The sequence below is a fragment of the Arachis hypogaea genome, chromosome 11 (assembly GCF_003086295.3).
Source record: "Arachis hypogaea cultivar Tifrunner chromosome 11, arahy.Tifrunner.gnm2.J5K5, whole genome shotgun sequence".
In the NCBI taxonomy this organism is placed as follows: Eukaryota; Viridiplantae; Streptophyta; class Magnoliopsida; order Fabales; family Fabaceae; genus Arachis; species Arachis hypogaea.
The window spans coordinates 35,739,678-35,756,489 of NC_092046.1; the positions used below are offsets into that span (position 1 = coordinate 35,739,678).

The following is a 16,812-nucleotide window of genomic DNA, read 5'->3' on the forward strand; positions in this document are numbered from 1 at the left end:
CCATTTTTGCATGTTTTCTTTCTATCCTCTAAGCCATTCCTGCCCTATAAAGCCTGAAATTACTTAACACATAGATCACGACATCAAATAATAATAAAGGATAATTAAAATTAATATTTTTAAGGCATAGAAAACATGTTTTCACATATATCATGGAATGAAGAAGGAATTGTAAAACCATGCAAATCTTATGAATAAGTGGGTGAAGAATTGATAAAAACACTTAATTGAGCACAAGATGAATCATAAAATAGGGGTTTATCAACCTCCTCACACTTAAACAATAGCATGTCCTCATGCTAAGCTCAAGAGAAGCTATAAGAGAGTGCAGAGGAATGGTAGAAAGTATGAAATACAGCCTATCTATATGAATGCAACTAAATGTGAAATGATTTTGCCTACTTGGTTAAAAGTAAACAAATCTTTTAAGAACAAATATGAACTGGATTTCACTAATTCAAATCACAAAATAAAGTACAAGTAAACTTGCAGAAGAAAATAGCTCATGAACGCCGGGAACAAGGAATCGAGCATCGAACCCTCACCGGAAGTGTATACACTCTAATCGCTCAGGTGTTTAAGGTTCGATTCTCTCAATTCTCTACTAATCTTACTTTCTAAGGCTTGCTCTTCATCTAACAATCAATAGAAATTTAATGCACAAATACACATATCAAGAGGTCTTTTAAGGGTTGTAATGGGGTTAGGGTCAAGGTAGGATTGTATTTGGTCAAGTGGACTAAAATCTGAATCCTTAATTAACTTAAACTTTCTACCTAACTTTAGACAATCCATATAATCATAATACCACATCTAACTATCCATTAACCATGTTTTCCACATATTCATGCATCTTAATTTTGAGTACAGTACATATGCATTGCTTTCACCATTTACTTTGGGGCATTTTGTCTCCTTTTACTTATTTGCTCTTTTTCTTTTCTTTTTCTCTTTTATTTTTTTCTTCCTTTTTTATTTTTTTTATTTATATATATATATATATATATATATATATTTTTTTTTCATAATTTTTCTTTCTTTTGCTTTTCTCAAGGCATATGATTAAGGTATTGAATGCATGAACATATTCTCAACATTCTTTCACATTTTCAGAAAATTCTAACATACTCAATTCTCAAACCAAATGTTTCCAAACCCAATTTTCTCACACTTAAATCATAAGCACTCTCACTAGTCTAAGCTAACCAAGGATTCAAATTAAGGACATTATTGTTTTCCGCTTAGAGTTAATGATGTGCTAAAGTAAAGAATAAAGGGGTATAATAGGCTCAACATTGGTTTGCAAAGGATAATGAAAGGGTAAGGCCATATGGGTATATAAGCTCAGTGAAACAAGGGCCTCAATCATATAAGTGCATGCATACATCAAACCATGGAAATATAGAATTAAGCAAGACAAATATCACAATTTTAGAGAGAACAACAGACACCAAAAATAAAATATTGGTTGATAAAATGCAACCAATCAAATAGGCTCAAAAATCTCACAGGTTTTGTGTATTCGAGCTCTAAACCATGTTCCAGTATAATATTTCTTCAAACAAGTTTAACAAAAAATTTTAATAAAATTAGTGAAATAATCTAAAAAGTTTCTTGAAAAAAGTAAATATTACTTTAACCAAGTGGTGGTAAAATATGCACAAAATCAATCAAAAATAAATATGCAATCAAACATGCAAATGCAACAATGAACTACAAAGAAAATTAAACAATGGTGTTGAAAAGAAGGTAACTAACCCACGGAAGTCGCTATCGACCTCCCCACGCTTAAAGATTGCACCGTCCTCGGTGCATGCTAAGATGTGCATGTGGTTGGGTGGCTCCAACTGATGCCTTTCTCTAAAGATTGTGCAGATGAACTTGTTGGTTTTCCCATGTAAACGTCTTCTGTTTTCCTTCCTTGGTAGCCATCCTAAAAGAAGAGGAAAAAGAAAGAAGAAAAGTAACCCAAAAACAAAGATAGAAAATAATTTAAAATATGGTTGGGTTAATGCCAAATGATGAGAGTCTCAATTACATGGTAGCTACAACATGCAAGTGAGAAAACAGTAGAAGCACATGGCAAATCAAGAGTGCAAAAATATGCAACAATGGGGAAGAGATAGTAGGTAATGAAAGACAATATAAATTCATGTCAATGCAAAAGGGATACAAGTAACATAAAAGATGAGCATTGACTTAAATAATATTATCCAACAGTGTAAAACAAGTCAATAAGCACCAAATAATACCAGAAAAGATACAACAGTTGAATAAGAACATTTAACACTAATGGAAAAATAATAAATTTAGGAAAGAAAATAAAATATGCACAAAATTAAAATGCAATGAATAAAAGTATGCAAATAAATTAAGTAAAATAGAATGAAAGTGAAGAAGGATGAGAAGTTAAAGAGATGAAGAAGAAGAAAGTAAGAAAGGAGGAAGAAAAAATTAGGATTGGGGAAGAAAAGATAGGAATTCTGGCACAGATCTAGTTAAACTATGAGTCGCATGCGACGCAGACGCGTGGAGCACGCGTTCGCGTGATTAGCGTTATGTTTCAGTGACGCGGACGCGTGGGTCACGCGTTCGCGTGAAGTGAACTGTTCCATTTGCGCTAGAGCAGCCTCGCGTACGCACAACTCTCTGTTTCGTTTGCATAATGCCAAAATTTAGGGTGACGCGTGCGCGTGGGTGATGCGCACGCGTGAATGGCCTCTTTTTGAAAAATGACGCGGACGCGTGGGGCACGCGGTCGCGTGATAGGGCTTGTGCTTCTAGCATCATTCCAGCCCCACTCCATCATAACTCTCTGCCATACACCTTTTTACGTCGATTTTGCAGGGTCACGCATGCGCATGGGTGACGTGCACGCGTGGGAGGCTGATTTTTCAAATGACGCGGACGTGTAGGGCCCGCGTTCGCGTGGGCATGCTTGTGCCTAACGCATGCCTCCAGCCACGCTTTTGTGTGACTCTCTGCTTCTTTTCTTCCTTGTTTCGAATGCACCTATGACGCGTACGCGTCGCGTGCATTTTTTTTATGTAGAATGCATATGCAAATGCAGACTATATGCATGAACACTAAGAAAAATAGAATAAAATAAAACTAAGAATAAAACAAAATAAAATAAAACTAAGACTGAAAAAGAACGATCATACCATGGTGGGTTGTCTCCCACCTAGCACTTTTAGTTAAAGTCCTTAAGTTGGACAATTGGGGAGCTTCTTGTCATGGAGGCTTGTGCTTGAACTCATCCAGGAATCCCCACTAGTGTTTGTAATTCCAATAGCCTCCGAGATCCCACACTAGTTGCATAAAGCCTTCAAGTAAATTAAAGCAAATGATAAGGCCCCAAGAGTGTTGATTGTTGGAATGAATTCCGGGGTCCCAAACCTTGCTTTTGCACCCGTCTTTGTGCTTATCATCATTGTTCCAATCGGGTGGTAAGCAATCCGAATTCTCACTGAGACATCCAAACAGCTTTCTAGACCCATATAATTTAGTATTCTTCCAGCCATGATACTTCAGCCGTGAGCTTCCTACCACAATGAACCTAGGATTGGGTTGCCAACCACTAACCATCTCCCTCTTACTCTTATAGCCACAAAGAGCTTTGAGTTGCCCATCCGTCTCAAGCAAAGCATATTCAAGTGAGCTAATTAAGCTTAGAGATGAGAGATTTACCCACTTGAATGAAGGGATGGATGGTGATGGCTTTGGGGGAGAGGTCTCCAACAACCTTGGCAAGGTGATCTCCAGCTCCATTCCCTTGGGCTCTTCTTTGACAACTTCCACCTCTTTGCAAGCTTCTTCAATATCAACCTCTTCCTCTTGGTAGTTTTCTTCCAATTCGATCTCTTCTTCATTGTTCACCAAGGGAATGGGAGGTTGTGTTTCTTCTTCTTTAATCTCCATGTTAAGTCCAATGGGAGAGGATTCAAATGTAGATAAGAATTCATCAATGATTGAATCCATCTCTTGATCATCCCCTTCAAAGTCTTCAATCATGATATGCCTTGGAGGTTGTACACCCTCCTCAACAACAAATTCAAACTCCTTAGAAGCGGGCTCTATGACTGGGCTTTCCCATGGACGTTCCGCATCTCCTAAGTCTTCGACCAATTCTTCTTCTTCAATAATTCTGGCTTCCTCCACTTGTTCCAATACAAAGTCATGCTCCTTACTGTCCACTGGAGTTTCTAGTGTCTCCTTCATGCTACGTTCTTCATTAGATTCTCCACATGAAGCCATGGGAGTTCTTTGAGTATCCAAACGTCGGGAAGCTAATTGATTTATCACTTGCTCCAATTGATGAAGGGTCGCATGAAATTGATCCACTGTTTCCTTGAGGCGAGCATGGGATTCTTGGGTTGATAGATATGGACATGGTGCATATGGAAGTGGTGGTTCTTGGGGGTAATTGGATTGGAATTGGGGTGGGTAAGGGTTAGGGTCATACGGAGGTGAATGGTTGTAGGTGGCTTGTGAGTATGGTGGTTTAAAGCTATGTTGAGGAGGTGGTTCATTGGCATATGATGGAGCTTGCTAGTAACTACAAGGGGTCCACCATATCTATCATCTTGGTACGCACCTCGGAATGGTTCTTGACCATAGTAAACTGGTGGAGATTGGTTGTCACGAGAAGGTCCACCAAAACTATTGTCTGGGCATGCATTATAGAATGGTCGTTGTCCATGGTACTCTGGAAGGTGTTGTTGCCAAAAGGGTTGATCAGATCCTCGTGGCTCCTTCCATCTGTGATTGTTTCGACCTTGATGCATGTTCCTGTTATAGCTTCCATTCCTTTCAACAACATTAGAACCAAACTCAAAGCGACGAGGTGAGAACTCATAGTAACTAATAAAAATTAAAAACAAAAATAAAAACAAATAAACAAGCAAAATAAAATATTTACAATAACCAATAATAAGGCACACGCTTGCAATTTTCCGGCAACGGTGCCATTTTGACGAACAAGATTTCTGCTAATTTAGAATTTTATGAAAATATAATCGCGTTGTAAGTATAGTTTCTAAACCAACAAAGAGTCCTTTCGTACAAAAGTTTGGTTGTCACAAGTAACAAAACCCAATAAAATTTATAACCGAAGTATTCAAACCTCGGGTCGTCTTCTCAAGGAATTGCAGGGAAGTATGATTTATTATTGGTTATGGAAAAAGGTATATTTATGGGTTTTTGAAAGGTTGAACAGGGAAATTAAATAGCAGGAAAGTAAATTAATAACTAGAAAAACTCTTGGCAAGGTATGAGAACTGGAAATCCCATCCTAGTTATCCTTATCAGGTGTGATGAGAATTGTTTATTGCTCCCACTTAGTTAACCCTTACTAAATAAAGGAAAGTCAAGTGGACTAATCAACTTGATTCCTCAAGTCCTAGTCAACTCCTATGGAAAGACTAACTTTAGAGGGATCCAAATTAATTAGCAAATTCCAATTTTCAATCAACAGCTGAGTTTGACAACTCAAGTGTCACCAATTACTCAAACAAAGCCAAAAGGAGAAAAATCCAAATTATTTATATCATAAATAAAAGAAAGCAATCATAAATCTGGAATACCTCAAATTGCATTAAATAAAGAAAATCAAATTAAACATAGGAATCCATAAACCAAATTGGGAAAGTAAACAAACTAAAGTCATAGCATAAATAGAAGTAGAAAAGAACATAAATTAAAAGAACATTAAACCTGGAATTGAGAAGGAATGAACCATAAACTAAGAGAAATCCTAAATCCTAAAACCTAAGAGAGAGGAGAGAGCCTCTCTCTCCCTAAAAACTACACCTAAAACCTAAAATTGTGAATTATGAATGTTGTGTTAATGTTTCCCTTGATACCCTCATTCTCCAGTCTCTTATTTTGTGTTTCTGGGCTTGGATTTGGGTCGAAAAAGGGCCCAGAAATCGCTGGGGGCGACTTCTACAATTTTCTGCACATGGCGTCCATCACGCGTACGCGTAGGTCACGCGTGCGCGTCATTTAGAGATTTTCCTTTCCACGCGTACACGTCATCCATGCGTGCGCGTCGTTGCCATTTTCTTAAAACCTCCATTTTGTGCGTTCCTTCCATCCTTTCGCCTTGATTTATATGGACCATTATATTATTGGTTACTTCATTTTATATTATCCTAGACTTATATATATCATATCAAGCTAACAAATTAATAGCAGCAGGTGAAAGTATATGTATGCAAAAGTTTATGTGGTACTTATTAAGTTTTAAAGACAAATGGATCCGTGTTTAAGAAAATTAATTATTTATTTATTTATATGCTCTCTTTTTTTTAACATTTGTCTCAATAATATATAGATTTTATTAAGCATCATTATATATTTTAAATTAATATTATTATAAAAATACATTATTGATATTATCTTGATATTAAAAACAATTGATATTATGAATTTTCAATTTGTTTAGAATGAGACTGATAAAAAATTAAAATGGAGAGTATATATATAAGTTTTTCAATAAATATTGCAAATATCTAAATTTAAAATTCTTCGAATTTTTTAATTTATTCAACACACTAAAAATTTGATTCTAATGTCATATTTTTCTCTTAAAAAATTTTATCTCCATATCACCCTAGGATTTGGAAGGACTATTTCCTTCAAATTGCTTCAGTATAAATTTAGTTAGAGTCGTAATGAACTTATGCTTAGATTTTATGGTTATAATTTTTTATTTAATCAAAGTACAATTATATATAACTATTTTCAGTTAGAGTTACAAACTTACAATGAATTTATTTATATATAATAAATTCTGGTGGAACTCAACTTGAGTTTAACCAATCTTTCATTAGAAACATCTTTATAGTATGAAAATTTTTCATGACTAATACCAAAATTTTACCATGCATGATATCTTTTTAGAAAACTCCACCGCCTCTTCCAATTATCCATCTTCAAGCCCGAAGATATACTTGGTAATAGTTTTGATCAAATTGTCGATGGCTCTATTGACTTTAATGGAAAAACTTAGGACCCTCTTCTATTGATCCTTTTGAGACACATGCATGCAAGAATTTGATCATTTTCATTGTTCACATTAATGCAATTTATTTGGTAATCAATAGTGTCAATCCTAGTGATCCTGCAATATATACATATGAGTCTCTAATGTAATTAAAGCAATAATAGATATATACAAGGAAAATTTTTCAGCTTCTCTCAATTACACTCAAGTTCATCAGCATTCATTGTTGACAACTTGACATTCTGTTATCGCTGTGCTTTAAGAACCATTATAGTCTTAGTGACGAGTTGAGTAAAAAGTTTGGTTTAACATAATAACATGCTTTCTTCAATGAGTGAGTGGGATGGCAAGGTACATTATTAAATAATGTACGTTATGGTTATGTAAGTAATTATAAATTACTATGTTCCTAGACTGGGATCGCAAGGTATAAAGAATAAAGATTGTGTTTAATAAATCTGAAACCGAGTAAAAGAAACAGCCTTTTATTTTGTCCTAACGTTGAGAAATAAAAATTATAAAAAATGATGGTCCAAGATGCTAGGCCTACCAAGTTATATCGGGCCAGAAGAATAGTGACCCGTTATCCCTTCACTGTTGGGAGCAGGAAGTGATCGCTGCTCTGTTAAGCCAGCCTCGCGCGTTACCCTCCATTCTAGGGGCCGAGGGGCCTTGGGCCTTCGCCCAGACTACCGGGCCCAACTCTCAACTTGGAGTGGGCAGGCCAACAATTAGCCCTTGCAAGCCCAACCTAGCAGGCCAGAGCACTTGTCCCATCACCTTGATTGCCCCCACTTGGGTCACAAGCTGGTGTTACACAACTCGGCGAACGAACTAATACGGTGAAAAGCTTATAAGGACTATACTTTTGTTTTATCTGTCGATGTGAGACTATACTGAGTAGGGTTCATACTTTCAAGTTCCATCCAATGGAACTATGCTTCTTTCACGATAAGAAATCTCTATCAAAATAAGGGGAGTGTGCTACCTCCCTCATGCTTCGGGATCTGGGAACCGTTGCTGCTTCCCGAAGCATTTTCACCACCCACCACATTGCAGGGCGGTTTATAGGGAGAACGTTTGTGCAGAGAAACCTCACACTAAGTACCTTGCTGATTTTCTCCCTGTATGTTGAATCAAGGGCAGGATCAATCACAAGATCCATTCCTTTCTGTTCCAACAAGGATGAGACCCATTTTACCAGATCATTTTCCCCGTAATCTGCATGATTAGAAGGTTTTTCGGTTACTAACTCCAAAATGACAACACCAAAGCTGTAAATATCACTCATTTCGTTCACCCGAAGAGTATATGCATATTCTGCACAGGACAAAACAAAACTTGGAGACAAAAGTCAATTTTTTTTCTATGTAGCTCTGCTATCTGGTTAATGAGTAAGAACTCCACACATTTTGTTGATAAATGCTCATTAGCTTTTTTCTTTTCACAGCTTGCAAACAACAGAAATCATGATAAGGTAAATAAAACAATATACAGTGTCACCCATAATAATTCCACACGAGTTGCTTATGAAACACAGCAAATTTCTTTATAGTTCAGCGTTATGAAACATTGTCATATAGACAAAGATAAACAAAGCACAAATACAAATTTTGACAGGCTCATATATTTACTCTGATTTGATATTTTAGAATATAGCATACACAACAAAAAGAGGACTCCAAAATACTGACTAAGTAAATATATAATTAATCAATTGTCAACTGAAATTCACCAACCTGGTGCAATGTAACCATAAGAGCCTGCAATTACAGACATGGACACCGCCCCTTGGCTAGTTCTATTAACAATTTTGGCAACTCCAAAATCAGCCACTTTTGCTCCAAACTCACTGTCGAGCAATATGTTGTTCGATTTTACATCCCTATGAACAATGAATGGCACAATACCATGATGCAAATAAGAAAGCCCCTCAGCAGCATCAATTGCAATCTTGGACCTTGTTGGCCAATCCAACAAGCTTTTCTTGTTACTCTTCAACATATCGGCCAAGTTCCCATTCGGTATATATTCATAAAGCAGGAGCCTGCTGTCACCACTGTTGTAGCAACTCCACAACCTTACTATATTTTTGTGCCTTATTTTTCCTAGTGTTTCAACTTCAACATCAAATTCATCTTTTTCAGAACCAACAATCCCAATTCCATCCTTGGTTTCTCTCCATAATTTCTTGACGGCCACAACAGCACCACTGCTTAGAACAACCTTGTAAACCTTCCCAGATGATCTACTCCCTATCACATTGTCTTCACTCATCAATTTCACAATCTCAAACTCATCAAAGCCTAGCTTATGAAACGACCTCCACTTTGAAACATTTAAACTTCTCTTCTTCTTTCTTAAGTTCCTGTATCTCACATAAAACACAGCCACCCCAAGGATGAACAAGATTCTAGCAACTGCAAATATCGACCTGAAAATCCATGCATACCTCCGGTACTTTCTACCCCTTGAGCTATGACATTTCCCAAATCCTTTAACACAAAGCTCAGGGTTTCCTACAAAACATATTTCATAATTCTTAGTGGCATAATGAGGCAGAACATCCCAAGAAAGCCGATTGTATGACAAATTGAACTTATTGAGCTTCAGATTCTCTAGCTCTAGAGGAATCTCACCAAAAAATTGGTTACTAGAAAGATCAAGGACAGTGAGCTCGACAACCTTCCTAATTCCTTTGGAATTGTGCTACTAAACCTATTATGTGCAAATTAAGCTCATTGAGTCTATTCAAACCGCTAATCCAACCCAGAATTTCACCAGACATTTCATTATAGCTCAAATCAAGAGTACCCAACTGGATCAATTTGGCCATGCTATCAGGGATTCTACCAGAAAGCTTATTATTACCACCATGAAACTCCAAAAGGTTATTCAATGATCCAATTCGGCGCAAAGGAGTTGTATGCTAAATGAAGGACCTTGAGTGACGTCATGTTAGTTAACGAGTTCGGGAATGGTCCGCTGAGGAAGTTGTTGACTAAGTCAAGTAACACGAGGCGGTGAAGAGTGTGGCTGAGTTGAGTGGGGATGTTGCTGGAGAGGTTGTTGAAGAAGAGGTCGAGGTGGCGGAGGGCGGTGAGGAGGGAGAGGGAGAAGGGAATGGTTCCAACAAGAGTGTTTTGGGAGAGGTCGAGGTGACGGAGACGGCAGCAAACGGAGAGGGATTGCAGGTGGCCGTTGAGAGTGGTAGAGGGGAGGTTGAGAGAGGTGATGGTGACGGTTACGGGAGTTGTAGTGGCGTTGCGGCATGTGACACCCCACCAATGGCACGGGGTTGTGTCTGAAGGGTTCCATGAAGAGAGTGAGTTGTCAAGGTCGGTTAGGTGGTTTTTGAATTGGAGTAGGAGGCGGCCTTCATGGTTTAGTGAGAGAGTTGGTTATGAACAAAAGAACAAGAGGAGGAAAGTGGTCATGAAACTGAAAGGAAGCATTATACTGTGGGGGTGTGTGGTTGGAGGAATATTAGAGCATTCCCAGGAATGTTTAGATGGGAATATCTTATTCCCATATTTGTTTCAAAGTTTTAAAATATATTTCCAGACAAGTTTTATTCCTTGGAATCAAAATCCCACTGATTTAATTCCCATCTCTCCCCTGGTTATCTTTAATTCCAATGGGAAGGGAATGTGTATAACAAAGTAAAAAGACCAAAATACCTTTGTTAATTTCACTCCAACCCTTCTTTTCAGATTTTTTCCAATTCATTTCAAACAAAATGAAACCCTAGCAGAGAGCCCCTCCTCCATGAAAACCAATCCCTAACGAGGCTTTTCTTCAAATTCACTGAGGTTCCACCGGCGTCGGCGCCGCCTCGCCGACGATTTGGATTTGCATGGCCACCACGCTTCTTATTCTAGAAGAAAATCGTTCTCGTTTGTGTTCGTCATCACAGCTCATCTCGGTTCACCGCCACTACGTTTTCGCCGCCATCATCGCGACTCTGTTCAGATCCTCTGTGTTGTGTGGTTGTGCGTGGCCTCTCTCCTCCGTCTGAGCTCGGTTGCTCGCGCGTCTCTCGCCTCTGTGTCTGCTCGAGTTGTGCTTCGTGTTCGTGTTGTCTCCCTCGCCTCTCTCCCTCCTCGCATCTTCCTGTTCCTATTCATCTTTTTCAAGAACAGGTTTGTTCTAGGTTTGAAATATTATTAACTTAATTTGTTTGGAATTGGAATGTGATTTCAGTTTCAGTTCTGAGCTCATTGATTATAGTATTTAATAGTGATTAATATCTTGCTTTGATTAGGTCTAATACTTCTTTCTGTCTACTCATTCCTGTTTTTATGATAATGATTCATGTTTGAAAGGATTTTTAGGAAAAAAACATCAATTTTTTGTGAATAAGTTATATGATTCTGCTGGCTGTGATATTTTGTTATGTGAAACAAGTTTTTTTTTTTTTTATAAATATTAGTTATGTTTTTGTCAGGAGTATGTGCATTGAGTTGCATGATGGAGATTTTCTCCAATGTTGTGTTTGAGAGTTTGCTACTATGGTTGTTATTTTTTTGGACCATGCTTGATTGAGGGATTTCTTTGGACTTGTGTTGTATGCATTTGATTTCCAGTTGTGAAGCAAAAGAAGATTTTTTATTAGGCAAAAGAATTATTAATCCTGCTCTTGATATCATGCGAGCTTCAACAAGTAAACATAATTATGAGTGAAATGAAATGATGAATCATCAATGTAATATAACTATCTCATTAAATTTTGACTTGACTGTCCAATTTGCAATTTGTATCTCTAATAAGTACTCTTCCTTAATTTGAGTCAGAGTTTGCATTTTAGTTTAGTTGGTTCCAAGTCATTGTTATTGCATCATCATATAAATGACTCACTACTCAAGTCAAGCCATAGATTTAATATAAACCATAATTCGCACCAATACCATCTTTCACTTCTTTTATTTCGTATTAACATTTCTTTCCTATGAACAGAAGTTTTTTTGTTTTCACAATTCGCACCAATACCATCTTTCAACAAGAAATTATAGCTGTTGCTGCTTCTAATTGAGCATTTTTTTTCTTTTTGGTATGTTGATGTTTCCTTCTCTTTCTCTCTTTTCAGCTTTGCTTTGATGATTTGATATGTGAGAATTTTAGATTGGTTGGAGTTTTATGTCAAGGTTTCTCTTTCTCTTTTTTAAAGTGAACTAAAGAACAAACAGATTCATAGTTTAAATCTGAGGTTCCACTTAAAAGGAAAAGTTCCATCTTAACGGAGAGATTGGTAGTAAAATCATGGTGTAAAAGGTTATTGGTTGTGGTATTCTTTAGTTTTTTCATGAAACAAGAAGCTGAATCTGCATCTTATAAGCCAAGTAGTTGTCTGATCTATGTTTTTGCTTCACATTTGAAAAGATTCAGATACTGTGCTTATGGTTTTATATCACAGTGTATTACATTGGTAGATCCACTGTCTGCTCATAATGCTTTTGCTGATATCACTCTGTGAAAATGTGAGAAGGACACACAAATGGGAGTTTATGATTGATACCATAAAACCAAACAAGCAATAAAATATGCTTCAATTGAGAACTTCCTGATATCAAATTGTAGTTTCCTATACCAATTGTATTAGATACTAGATAGTAACACTTTACTGTATTAGCTGAACAGCATTCTCATTGATGTTGAGTGCCACTGTCCTGTTGTCGATAGAAAATAGAAAAAGTAATTATAAAATTCACACTACAAATATAAAAATGGATTGAGAGAAACTTATCTGTCTATCTTGAATTCTCGATCTGGTTTTCAATCCACTGAAAAATATTTCTGTGAAAATTTGGATAAAACTCATTACTAATTTTATGACTAGTTTTTACTATTTACGATGGGAACGAACAAATGCCATTCAAGTGAGGGTTGGTTTGTTGCAATATATCTCATAGTTGTGTGATTCCTTGCTTCAAGATGATGAAAATGGGATTGCAGTGATTCTGTGATTGGCCTTTACTTACTGTTCTTTTCATACTTGTGTGATTCCTTGCTTCAAGTTTATAAAAATTGATAAAACAGCTTTACTTTTTCTGAATACCATAGCATTTAGCACATGGATTGTTATTATTGCGATTGTTTCCCTATAGCTTAGCTTATAGCTATATGGCATAATGTGTATGCTTTTTGATGTGTAGGAGTCACTAATCGTTAAGAAAGTAGGGTTCTGTTTTTTACTTCATTACTCAGGTTTCAATATTGAATTGTTAAAAAATTGTTAACATTATCTTTCTTGATATATATTATGAATTTTAATCAAAATTCATTTCCTTTATTTTTAAATTACCTCATACTCGTATACTAAATTATAAATTCAATAGACTTCAACTTAAGCTTTTAACTTACAATTCTTTTTGGGTATTTCTGGAAATTCAATATAAAAGTTTTTCCTTTTTTATTGGATTAAACATGCTAAATTTAGAATATTCAAAAATGCATTGTTCTGATGTTTCAGTTTATTCTCAATATCTTCATTGCACAAATTCAAATAGTTACTGTTATAGTTACTTCTTAGGCAGAACATATTTTCTTGTGTGAACTTTATTAATATGTATGTGAACTTTATACGAGTATACAAAAATGCTAGGCCTATGATGACATGGGAGTTCAATGAGGTTATGGTTATTATTTGAGTGGGTTCATTAGACTAGTATTAGTAGTATACCAGTGCCTCTGGCTGCTTGTGTTTTGGATTAGAATTGAAGTTCTCTAATTTGTATAAAGCATGGTTAAGACCGGGTTCTCTTTTTTGTATCAATGTAAAAAGTAAGATATTTATCTTTTTGTGTCTTACTACAAGAGTTGCTGGTACTTCTTCATTACTCACATAGATTGAGCATGGTTTTCTTATGTAGCTTGTGTGCACCATCTGTTTGGACAAAATTAAACTTTGAAATAAAAAATATTTATATATATCATATTCTTATATTATATATATATTCCTAAACTTGTCTTTTCTTGTTGTTTCCTACTGCATTGACATTGCTACCAGAAAGAAAAGAAAAGAAAAGTTATTTATATTCCTAAACTGGCCTTGCTTGATTTTTTTTTGCAGAATGGATTCCAAACAGAAGATGAAAGTTATTGCCTGCTTGATTTTACATTTCGAATTAATGAATGACCTTATGATTAAGTTGTTGATAATTTGCTATGTTTTGATTATATTGCAATTGAAAAAAAAGAAAAGAAAATGGAATGATAGTTATAGTAGGCAAGTAATAAGAGATGTTAGTGTTGATAGGATTATTTATTTTAGTGATCTAGCATGTATAGAAAACACAAGAATGGATAGATGTGCCTTTCATGCATTGTGTAACATGCTTAAAAGGGTTGGAAGGTTAGAACCAAGTAGGAATATGGGTGTGAAAGAAATGATTGCCATGTTTTTACATATTATAGCACATGACGTCAAAATTAGAGTAATAAAGAGACAATTTGTGAGATCTGAAGAAACAATTAGTAGGCGGTTTAATGATGTATTGCTTGCTATTTTGAGATGTCATAATCTCTTACTGAAGAAACCTCAACCATTTAGCCAGGATAAAATGGATGAACGATGGAAATGGTTTAAAGTAATTTATTTTGCTAATGTTGTTAAATCTCATATGGTTGGTGTTCTTTAGAATTGAGTTAATTGATCTTTGTTTTGGATTTTAGGATTGCCTAGGAGCCTTAGATGGTACTCATATCAAAGTCAATGTCCTTGAGGCTGATAAGCCTAGATATCGAAACAGAAAAGGTGACATAACAACCAATGTGCTTGGAGTGGTTGCTCCCGATATGCAATTTATCTACGTACTAGCGGGTTGGGAGGGTTCAGCTGCGGATTCTAGGGTATTGCGAGATGCACTATTTTGCAATGGGTTTAGTGTTCCCCAAGGTATTTTATTGAGACTTTAATATGTTATCAAAGTAACCATTTGATCTTTCATTAATTTTGTTCAATTGTGTATGTCACACTAGGTCATTATTACTTATGTGATGCTGGATATATGAATTGTGAAGGATTTTTGGCACCTTATAGAGGACAAAAATATCATTTGAGTGAGTTTAATCCACATAATCAACCCAGTACAGCTCAAGAGTTTTTTAATATGAAACGCTCACAAGCTAGGAATGTCATTGAAAGGGCATTTGGAGTATTGAAAGCAAGATGGGGAATTTTAAGGGGAAGATCATTTTATCCTATTAAGACTCAAGGAAGAATTATAACTGCTTGTTGCCTTTTGCATAATCATATTAGAAGAGTGATGGTTGTGGATCCTATTGATGAGATAGAAGATCAAAATATACTTGGAGTAGATGGTGAGACGATCCACCATATTGAAACGAGTGATGCTTGGGGTAGATGGAGAGATCAACTTGCACAAGAAATGTGGAACCAATGGAGGAGAAGACATCACGCTCGATAATTGTAATAATTTTTCCATGTGTGAGGTTGTCTGTCGTAACATTGATTTCATTTTGTTTATGTGTTTGTGTTCTTGTATAAGAGTTGTGCATGTATGCTTATTAGTGCAAGTAATTTTTTACTTTTGAGACTTCTTTGTAACTTTCATTTGGATAATAGTAATGTTTTTTTAGTGAATTTAATTGTGATAATGTTAATTTTAATTAAATATATTTGTTATTAGGGGTATTTTAGTAAATTTGAAAAGATTAGAATCGATAATAATTTTGATTAAACATATTTTTATTAAGGATATTTTAGTAAATTTTTTATTAGAAGTATTTTTGTAAATTCAAAATGTAAAAAAAGTAATAATTTTAATTAAACATATTATTAAGTGAAATTTAGAATCAATAATAATTTAAGTAAAGATACTTGATATTGGGGGTATTTTGATAAATTTAAAAAAAATAGAATCAATAATAATTTTAGTTAAACATATTTGATATTGGAGGTATTTAAGTAAATTTAAAAAAATAGAATCAATAATAATTTTATTTGAACATATTTAATATTAAGGGTATTTTAGTAAATTTAAAAAAATTAGAATCAATAAACAATTTAGCTAAAGGTATTTGATATTAGGGGTATTTTAGTAAATTCTAAAAAAAATTAGAATCAATAATAATTTTAGCTAAACATATTTATTATTAGGGGTATTTTAGTAAATTTATTATTAGAGATATTTTATAAATTAAAAAAAAAACAATGTAAAAAATAATATTTAATTAGCTTTATATTTAATTTTTAGTCATTAATAATTTAATTTGAATGAGTAAGGATAATTTTGACATATTACATAATATGACTAATAAATTTAAACTCAACCAAACAAAAATTTATTTATTCCTAGGATTATTACATAACATTCCAAGACATTAAATTTTATAAACAAATATAGGTATCTTCTATTCCAAGTAATCTTATTCCTAGGTATTATATTCCTAGGAATAACATTCCTAGTAATAAAATTTAATTTTTGAACCACACACACCCTGTGAGTAACTGTAACTGGTTAATTTGTTAGTGCGGGTGGGGGGAAGAACAAGAGTAGTGGTGTGTTGGTGAGAGTAATAATACTGTTTGGTTTGAGTGGAGTTTCCTTGATGGATTGTGACTGGGTGAATTATCAAGGAAATTAGAAGATGGGCGAAGTGCGTGTGCGGATTTGGTGTTATTTTGCATGGGGAAAGAAAGACTGGGAAAGGATCAAGAGATGGGTCCCATTGTGTTCCTATTTTTGTCTGTGAAATACTTAAATTATCTATACTATTTTTGTGTCCTTTTTTATATTTTTATTTTGAGTATTTAAAAAGTTGATCAAAAATAAAAGAAAACA

General features: G+C 35.1%; 1 long non-coding RNA gene and 1 pseudogene across 1 annotated transcript; one reads left to right on the top strand and one right to left on the bottom strand.

Annotated features, from left to right (window-relative positions):
* Nucleotides 1-7,955: 7,955 nt before the first annotated feature.
* On the bottom strand, nucleotides 7,956-10,738 carry LOC112721246 (receptor-like protein kinase HSL1; annotated as a pseudogene).
* Nucleotides 10,739-13,490: 2,752 nt separating this feature from the next.
* On the top strand, nucleotides 13,491-15,086 carry LOC112720679 (uncharacterized). The gene is made up of 2 exons (XR_011867483.1): nucleotides 13,491-14,903; nucleotides 14,987-15,086. It is a non-coding gene; the product is annotated as an uncharacterized lncRNA (long non-coding RNA).
* Nucleotides 15,087-16,812: the final 1,726 nt, after the last annotated feature.